The following is a 9,859-nucleotide window of genomic DNA, read 5'->3' as shown; positions in this document are numbered from 1 at the left end:
TCTCTCTCCCTGTCTCTCTCTGTCTCTCTCTGTCTTTCTCTCTCTCTCCTCTTTCTCTTTCTCTCTCTCTCTCATCGAATTTAAATAAGTAAATAAAGTTAAATAAAATCTTTAAAAAAAACCCTCAGCAATAGAAAAAAAAAAAAGAAATAGAAAAGAAATCTGCCCACACTCATTATCTGAGTGTAATCCTCACATACCCAGAGAAGGTATGATTTCCTTACTTCCTCACTGGAAGCCAGTGAAACTACCTTTGCCTTCTAGCTTCACAAGTTAAAGATAATGAAGGACTGAACTGATGCTTGTTCTTCTGCTAGGGAAGGCAAAGTCCATAGAGCCTATCTACCTACCTACCTTACTATTGGGTTGGTGAAAAAGTCATGATGCATTTTTGCACAGGAAAACATAGAAAAAATAAGTCATGACTTTTCCAACACCCAGTATCTGTGAATCATTAAAACTATTTGTGAATCCTCTAAGAACAGTAAGCCCAGATGCTTTAGTAGCTCAAGGTGTTCCCTATATGAGGAATGCCCAGGGGTAGACAAGTATTTCTGGGTGTATGGTCCCCAGCTGACTTTCAACAAAGTCATCTAGGTGCTTTTTAAAAATGCAGATTAGAACCAGCTTGTGGTGGCTCAGCAGTAACATACGGTTCAAGCAATGCTAGAATCATATGAAAGGTTATGGGTTCAGTTCCCTGGTTGACCTGTACATGCTAGGCACATGCCCATAATCTTGGCTGGCTAAAAAGGTTGGGGGGATCCTGATAATGGTAATTCTCTCTCTCTGTCTCTCACTCTCATGAAAGAAATAAATTTTTTAAATGTGTATTTCCAAAAATGTTGAATTAGAATTTTTTGAGGGGGTCCTGCATATTTAGATTTCTAGCTGATTCTGATTTGACCAAAAATTGAGGCCCCCAGAGATCCATAGTTCTCTCACTGGCTACAACGATGGCCTCACTTGGAAAACAGACACATACTTTTTCTTACAGTCAACACCACCAACCATGGCTATCATGACATTTTTCTGAATTCTCCAGTTCCCAGCCTCTGCCCCATGTGCCCCAAATGTTCACTAACCACAGATGTGGTTAGTAAATCTTTATCTTATGCCTGAAAATGTGTAGTCTATTTCTCTGGAATTCGGTAATCCATGAAGAAATGTTCCATTTCCCCAGTCAGAGTAAAAAGTTAGACAAGGACAAGAATGGTGAGTCTTGCAACAAACATGGAGCACCTACTACAGACTCATCCCTGTCCAGGTGCCATGAGGGGATAGAGAGGTATTAGTAATGTCCCAACCTTGTGGGAGCTCACTGTATATACACAGAAAACTCTATCCATCTTGCTCCCAAAGGTCTCAGAGACACACTGCATAAAGCAGCCCTGGAGCACTGAAGGACCTATGGTCTAGACACACAGCTAGATGGCTAATGTCTAGCTTTCTTTCCTCTGACACTGCAGGCATAGATCTCCCCCATCCAGCCCTCCCTCTATTATTTCTTCTCTAGGTCTCCTCTACCCTCCATTCTCCATGCCTTTGTCCAACTGATGAAGAAAAGATGAAGGCTTCATTTCTTCCCCAGATCCATATGCAAATAGTACCATCTCATGAAGGTGGACAGATTACTAAAAGACACTAGCTATAGAGCCTAAAACCAATCACATAACCCCAAATTAAGTCCTGATCAGCTCACAAGTATTTGTGTCGATACTGCAAGATAAAAATAAATAGAGAAAGAAAGAAGAAAGAAAGAAAGAAAGAAAGAAAGAAAGAAAGAAAGAAAGAAAGAAAGAAAGAAAAAAAAAAAGAAAGAAGAAACTTTGTCCAACTGATGAAGAAAAGATGAAGGCTTCATTTCTTCCCCAGATCCATATGCAAATAGTACCATCTCATGAAGGTGGACAGATTACTAAAAGACACTAGCTATAGAGCCTAAAACCAATCACATAACCCCAAATTAAGTCCTGATCAGCTCACAAGTATTTGTGTCGATACTGCAAGATAAAAATAAATAGAGAAAGAAAGAAGAAAGAAAGAAAGAAAGAAAGAAAGAAAGAAAGAAAGAAAGAAAGAAAGAGAGAGAAAGAAAGAGAGAGAGAGAGAGAGAGAGAGAGAAAGAAAGAAAGAAAGAAAGAAAGAAAGAAAGAAAGAAAGAAAGAAAGAAAGAAAGAAAGAAAGATAGAAAGACAGACAGAAAGACACTTGTCTAAGGTGGAGGGTAAGGTATAAAAAGGAAATCAAACACACACCACAGTCTAATTAACTGAAAGGACGTACCTGGAAACAATCACAAACCACACAGTAAGGGCATAATTGGTGAGGGACAGATGCTATAATTTTAGCATCTGCTCCATGTCTTGAGTTAGCAAAAGGAACAGAGAAGGACAATGGAAGAAAGCCAGGGGTTGAGTATTGTCCCCAAAGCAAGAGTCAAATGCTTCAGACCAGACAAGAAGTGTGAAAACTAAATGGCCCAAGTGGAGAGAATGAATCAGGAAGCACATCCCAAAGGAAGTGATATAAAGCCAGGCTGATCTTTCTTCTCTATCTTTCACTGGTACTTATCCAACAAAGACTTCTCTATTTCTGTGTCTTTTAATAATTATTTTTTTTAGTTTATCAAACCCACACAAACAACTTCTTCCAACACTCCTACTCTTGTCTTTTTCATTCTCCTCCCACCATCACCCCTATCACAGGGGCCACAATCCAGTTGCTAATGCAGAGGGCCAGCCTGAGTCTGATAGGTCCAGGGGTGCCCTTGTCACTATGTGGATGGAATTCCGCCAGTTGGTTGCTATGACACCATGGTGCTAGGACTCTCCAGCCTTGTTTCCATGGAATCCTCCCTTCTCCATTCCTTACTGCAAGTCAGGAGGGCAGCAGCATTGCAAGGCAATCTGCCCATAGGGAGCTGGGCAGCCCCTTCCCCTGGATGCTGTTCCAAAGGATGCAATAGTCTGAACCGGCTACAGTAACGCACCTAGACCAAACCAGTCTGCAGAAGAATTTTCCAGTGAACCCCACAAAAGGTTATGGACACAGAAATAGCCTTCTGAAATCTGTATGTGAAGAACAAAGTGCTCTGAATACACATGGGTGCTCTTTTTCTTAAGGAATCATCGGGCTGTTGCTAACAGAAGAGAGCCCTCAGCACAACTTTGCCCAGTCCCTACAGGTACAGATAGGAGTCACCAATATCTTTTTGGATCATGGATCAGTGTGGAAATACCTGTTGTCTGCCACTCTGGAATGGAAGCCTTACCTTCATTAACTCAGTGTTCTCATGATGGTGAACAAGGAGGGAGAAGGGGAAATATGAAAGAAGAGAAGGCTAGTCTTTGCACAGTGAAAATAAACATAACTTTATGCTTAAAACTCAATGAGCACAAAAGCTCATCCTTCTAAATTAGCATTCTGCATCCCCTGAGGGCCCCCCATGACTGAGGGTAAAGTACCCCATCGGGCAGTGGACCTGGATTCCAGCCCTGCTTCTAGCCTGTGACTCTGGGCATAGCATTTGTTTTCCTCATCTGAAAACTGTGTGGATCTGAGCAGGTAATTGCTCTAGGTTTTTCCAAAATTGCCATTCTTCATCTCCTAGTAGGAGACTCCAGGGATGGGGACTTCTGAGTCAGCCGGCAGCCCTCCTAGAGCAGCAAAGCAATAGACAGTGGGCTACTGAGGACTAAATCCTCAACTCTACATCCCTCCTTCTACCTTGAGGAGTCCCAGGGTCCAGAGACACGCTTTAAGCCCAAAATAGGCCTCGGTATATAATGACATCAGGTCAGATATATAGGCAAGGGAACCCAACCATGGGCAAGGAAGAAAGGAAACCAATTTCTCAGTAAGTCAGAACCTAGAGCTGACCCAGGTGCTATAGTGCTCCTCCAAGGACGTTCCACACATTTTCAGAAATTGAACCCCTCTGTTGGCTAGACCAATTGAAGAATTCTAAATAAACACATTTTTTAAATGTACATCATGTATCTGCTCCATGAATAACTAATATATTAATAACAATAGACAAATTACAGAGAAATCAGCCCACACATCCCAATCTCTGTTGACCACATTTACGGAATCCTGATCTGGATTTCATTTCTTTCTGGGCCTTTGATGTTTCTGCTCCCATGCCTCTCAGTCAGCCCATCAGTAAATGACACTAGACTAGGTGGGCAGAACACGCCAGTGAACAAGATGATGGCGCTCTGCCTTCCTAGGTGTTACCATCCAGTTATGAAGACTGACAAAAGGGAAATCAATGTCAAGTTGTAATAAACCTATGATGGACAAAACAGGATGCTATCATAAATGACATAATTATCCAAGGGGAAGAAGAATCAGGGCAGGCCTCTCTGAGGAGATGACATCTAAGCTAAGATCTCATGAACGATGATAAGATGAGAGTGCTCCATAAAGAGCCCACAGAGTGTCCAAAGGCTTTGAGGCAGGAATGATTAAAAGATATAATTCAAGAACCTTCTGGTCTATATGAAGAACAGATACAAAGACAAACAACAATAATACCAAAAGGTGTGTGTTGGGGAATAGGGGGTAGGGAGTGTGCTGATGCCAACAGGGACAGAGTAAGCAGACCATAGAAGAAAGGTCTCTAAAAGACTAGCCAGGGGCACAACCAATCTCCCCAAAGGAAGAGGTCTCTGAGCTGAAACCCCAACAATGAGCGGATCTTGCTGAGACAGAAGAAACACAGAATGTACAAAGTCCTGGAGGTGTGAAGGGTAGAAAGTTTGCATAGAACTACAAGCAATTCCCTTTATCTGAAGCTTCAGGTGGCAAGAGAAGTGTAATGGGAGGTAACACAATAAATGAAGAAGGCATATTATGAATCTGCTAAGTAGCTGGAGGGACAGAATGCTAACTGGGTAAGAGGCCATGCCCAGGTCTATACTCACATTCACGGCTCTGTGAGTGACACTCACTTCTCTTTCACATATGCTCATCTGGAGGACTGGAGCTCATCCACCACAGGTGGACCAACCTGCCAGGGTATTTCCTTGTCAATGGGGACCCAGGGTCTTGCTGCAAAGGCTGGCCACTCTGGGGATGTTCCAGGACTGGGCCAAGCCTGTGGATGTGGAACAGCAGGTAACCAAGGATGCGTCGGAATTCCACCTGTCAGCTATCTTGGAAAGGCTCGTAAAGAAGGACCTCAGAGAGAGAGAGAGAGAAAGGAGAAAAAGAAAGAACATAAAATAGGAGGGAAGGGAGAAAAAAGAAACAGAGCAGGAACAGAAGCAAACTAGAGTGGAGGCCAAACTACACAGTGTTTAGGGGTGGGAAAGCTCTCAGTTCCTCAGGCTGCTTCTTTCAAGAAGGAAACAAAAAGAAAGAAAAAAAGAAAGAAAAGAAAAAGAAAGCAGTCCCTGCTGCTGTGCTTCTGCCACCGAGAATGCGTGGCATTCATCCACACACACTGCTACTCGCTCTACCCACGGCAGGCTGGCAGGCGCTGGAGTCAACGTGCTCTGATTCATGACATCCTCTGCATCTACCAAGCTCATAGCTTCTGTGCCACAGCTAGGGGCCCCTCAACCCACTGCACCTCCACCACACACACACACACACACACACACACGCACACGCACACGCTCCCACACTCACAGCCCCTCCCTGGGGAGCTCCCTCACCTGAGTCATCCCTCCTTCTTGAGCTTCTAGCCCACAGACTACTGGGCAATTGGTCAGCAGGGTGTGAGGCTGCCCTGCTTCCCCTAAGACCCTCCTGTCTCACTTATACAGCTGTCCTACACAGGACCAAGACAGAAGAGGGGATCCAGAACCACCCTCTGAGGGCCTGGTTAGGGCTGTCTGATGCAATACAAGGCACCCAGCTAAGTATGCATTTTAAATAAACAATAAATGTATTTGTCTTTTTATTTGCTAAATCTGGCAATGCTATGATTGGTGGCCCAGGTATGCAAATCTCCCTGTCCTTTGCTCCAAATCACTCTCCCAAAGCTACAGATAGGAACAGGGGTGATAACTAACATTTTGGAGCTGTTAGAGACCAGGCACCTTGCAAAGCGCCTGCCTTGTTTCATCAAATCCTCATGACTATCCTATGAGATCAGTATTATCATCCTCCCATTTCTCAGTCGAAGACACAAGCTTAGAAGCTATCCAAGGACACACAGCTAGGAAGCAGAAGCTGTGTGAGGAAACTGGAACCGCCAAGGTCGGACTCCAGAGCCTGTGCCCTCGAGCCCTAAGCTCCCTGACACTCTCTCCAGACAGGTGGTGTTCAAAGGTTCCAGTGAGGCCAAGAGTTTTTAATGCTCACATACTTTCAGTCTGGAGCCTATAGGAATTGCCTTCCCCTGTGCTCTGCCCAGCTGGTACTCCCAACCCCCCGACTGGGCTCTCTCCTGGCACCTGCTGGCAGCACACAGCCACACAGGGGAGGAACTTCGGATGGATCAGTACACACCTGTGTGCATTTATGTTTGGGGTGACCTCTCCCAACTCTGAATCTAGAGTTGTTTCATATAAGACAATAAAGATGTTCATCATTAAAGGACGCTCATTCCCTGGTGAGTATTTGACCTCAGGAAAGCGTTTTCCCTTTCTCTGAGCTGGATACAGCAGGAAAAGGTAAGGGGCCTAGAGAGCGCCCAAGAGTCCCAAGAAGCACCCTTCCCCAGGCCGGCACAGCAGAATGATTGGAAAAGTCTGAGTCATGGGCATGGACCTAAGAAGCTTTCTGTCCAAATGGGAAGGGAGGCTATCTTGGTGGGAGAATTTGAGGCAGGGCCAGGATGAATGGGTGGGTGGATGAACTGCCGAATGGACAGACTGATGGATGAATAGATGGGCATACAAACGGATGAAGAGCCTGAAAGGGTGGGTTTGTGGTTCTGAGACCACCAAATCAACCCTTAAGGTTCCTCACAGGAGTGTGAGTCTTTTCCATCATGTGCAGTGAAAGGTTTTAAAGACGAGGAGAGAGGGGAGAGAATGGATAATGGATAGCAGGGAAAGGGGAAAGAGGGAGTGAGCAAGGGAGGAGAGCAAGGGGGAGTAAGAATTCACAAGCATCTCCTCAGGAGTCCTAAACCTCCCTGGCTCCTACATGGGAGTAGAGATGGCCTTATAGCCCTGAATTCTCACCTCTGCAATTCACCGACTGTGAGCATTCCAGAACTCATGAGGATGGCTGTTACTGTGTGTACCCAGGAGGCTGGTGCAGGGGCAGTCAGGAGGAGAATCTGTGGCAGTGGGTGGTTCCTTCCTACCTGCGCTCCTGTCCCCAGCCCCAAGGTAGTCACCACTGATCTCATTGTCCAGTCTCCTCCCAGCCCCAAATACCATGCTCCCAAAACAGAGACCCTAAGAGCACTCTTTTAGAGCCCATTTGGCTTAAGGAGAGAGAAGTTCCTATAGCATGAAGAGGTATGGGGAAAGCCAGGTGTGGTAATTCTGAGGTGGATTTGCCTTAGGATTCAGAAGTGACAGGCTCAGCAACATCTCTGGCTGGCATGGCTTGGAATGGATCCTTCCATTCACCTTCATGAAAAGTCTTACAGAGACAGCCTGATCTTCCCCTACCACAGACACATTGGTAGGTAGCTCTGCCAGGGAAATCAGAGTCCAAGTCTTGAGGGGTGCCCTGTACCACCACCCTGTGCTCTTACCTACCTTATTCTGGTTCATTCACTTCCTCATCATATTACTCCCCCCTACACTCACTCCCTCCCACCCCAGGGCTTCAAGATCTCATTTCAGAGACAGAGGAAAGGGCCAGGCAAGAGGAACACCCACCAGGCTCAGAGAGAAAAGAAAGCCAGCAAAGAAACCCAGGACTTCCACGGAGCTCAGTGAGGACCTAGGCCAAAGCATGCACAGCTGTCTTGTGTAAGCAGCATCTTCAGAACACTGACTGGAAACCAATGACCCTCAGGTTGGCCATGATGCCAAGATGGAGCTGAATTAGCAGCTGAAATCTGGGACCAGGACTGAGCTAGACTTAGGAGCAGAAAGCAGAAAGCATGGGGAGCTGCCTACACTTGCTCTCAGAGTAGCTCCTGGCTTACTTCAGGGGCCACAGCCAGGTTCCTCTATCCTAACCTCCCTCCCAAACCCAAAACATCCAACTTTCTAAGCTATTTTAAAATACTTCTCTTCTGCCTTGATGTCCATTCCCTAAAGACTCTGGAAACAGAAACACCACGTAGGGTCAGCTGGTGACATGGTAGTTAAGGCAGTTGGATACCACATGGCCCACTGCACAGTTTGGGTCCTGAGCTAGTGGTTTGAAAAAACACCAGGCACATACGCATTCATGCCCAAAATCCCAAAAGGAGAATTGGAGAAAGAATTAAGGCAGAACCATCCTCCATGGGGGCCGCTTTCTCTTGATATAGATATAGACATAATCATAGCTATAGATATCTAGATATCTATACCTATATATAGATACCTATATCTATATATCTCAAGTGCACATGCCCTCTAATGAATTTTAAAAATAATAATAATAATGGATGAAGTTGCATCTGTGCTATTTGTGCAGCAGCCCCCACCCTGGTCCAGGGCAGCCTGGGAGGCAAAATGTATGAACGCCCCAGTTGCCTACAGGAGTCATTCATTGAGGGCTCAACTCAAGTTCCAGAGAAGTCCTTCTGTCTGGAACTGGAATGGTACATCTAAAAGTGCTTTTAAAAATAACAGCAAACCTGCTAAGCACAAGATTCAGGCCTTCTTCAGATGTGTGGATTCCTACCACAATCCTACAAAGTAGTTACATTATTATCTCCTTTCTAGAAGAAAGGAAATCAAAGCCAGAAAGGCTAAAGAACTGGCCCAACTTGCAGAGCCGATAGTGAAGACAACTAGGCCACACGGCTCCAGGACCTGACCCCATAGTCATTCAATCACGCACTAACCATTAGGCACCTACTGAAGGCCAGCTGTACCCAGTAAGCTGCTTGTGATTCAGCACAAGGATTTTCCCCAAGTAAAACACTGCCTTCTGGAGAGGGCATTTCTTCTCACAGCTCTGGAGATAAAAGAGAGCCAGAAAGCGTGCGGTCACAAGCTGCTTCTACCACCTTGTCTTCCCACCTCTCCAATACTCCCACCCTACCCTACTCCATCTGTATCATGTGGGGGCTAAAAACAAAACAGACAAAATCTCTGTCTTCATAGACCTTGCATTTTTGTGAAAGTCAGACAATATTGAAGACGAATTAGTAGAATACAGGCTATGCAAAATAGTTACAGAGAAGAAAACTGAAGCAGGGAAAGGACGTAAGTGTGTGTGTTGGGGGTGAAGGGTTACACAATTTTAGACTGGATGGTCAGGACAGACCTCACTGAGAAGGCAAATTTAAGTAAAAGCCAGAATATGAGGATGAACCTTCAGCTTTCAAGTGACAAAGCATTCCAGAGAGAAGGAATCGTTCGCGCAAAGGCCCTGAGGCAGGAGCTTGGTGTGTTGAGGAGCAGAGAGATTGGCGTAGGTAGACCACGTGGACCAGGGGGCAGCAGGCAACAGACAAGGTGAGGGCAGGAACTTGCCAATCAAAGTGCTTTGCTGGCCACAGTAAAACTCTGACTTTGACTGTGATCAATCCCCTCAGAGTGGATGCGGAGCCTAGGCTCAGAGAGCTGATGGCTCATCAAAAGCCACACAGAGCTAGAGTTAAAACCAAGGCCCTGAGACAAAATCAACAGTAAGCACCCATCCAGCAATGTCCCCGGGCCTTTTCCTCACACTCACATCCATCTCTGACTTAAAACAGCTACAGTATGAATTGACGCAAAAAGGCACGCTTGGCAATGTTCTGTGGGAAGGCTGGGGTGTGGGTTCTCTCAGCGGCCCC

Source organism: Tupaia chinensis, unplaced genomic scaffold (assembly GCF_000334495.1).
Source record: "Tupaia chinensis unplaced genomic scaffold, TupChi_1.0 Scaffold144255_1, whole genome shotgun sequence".
NCBI lineage: Eukaryota > Metazoa > Chordata > Mammalia > Scandentia > Tupaiidae > Tupaia > Tupaia belangeri.
The sequence above is the reverse complement of the archived record's forward strand: the minus strand, read 5'-3'. Positions refer to the sequence as shown.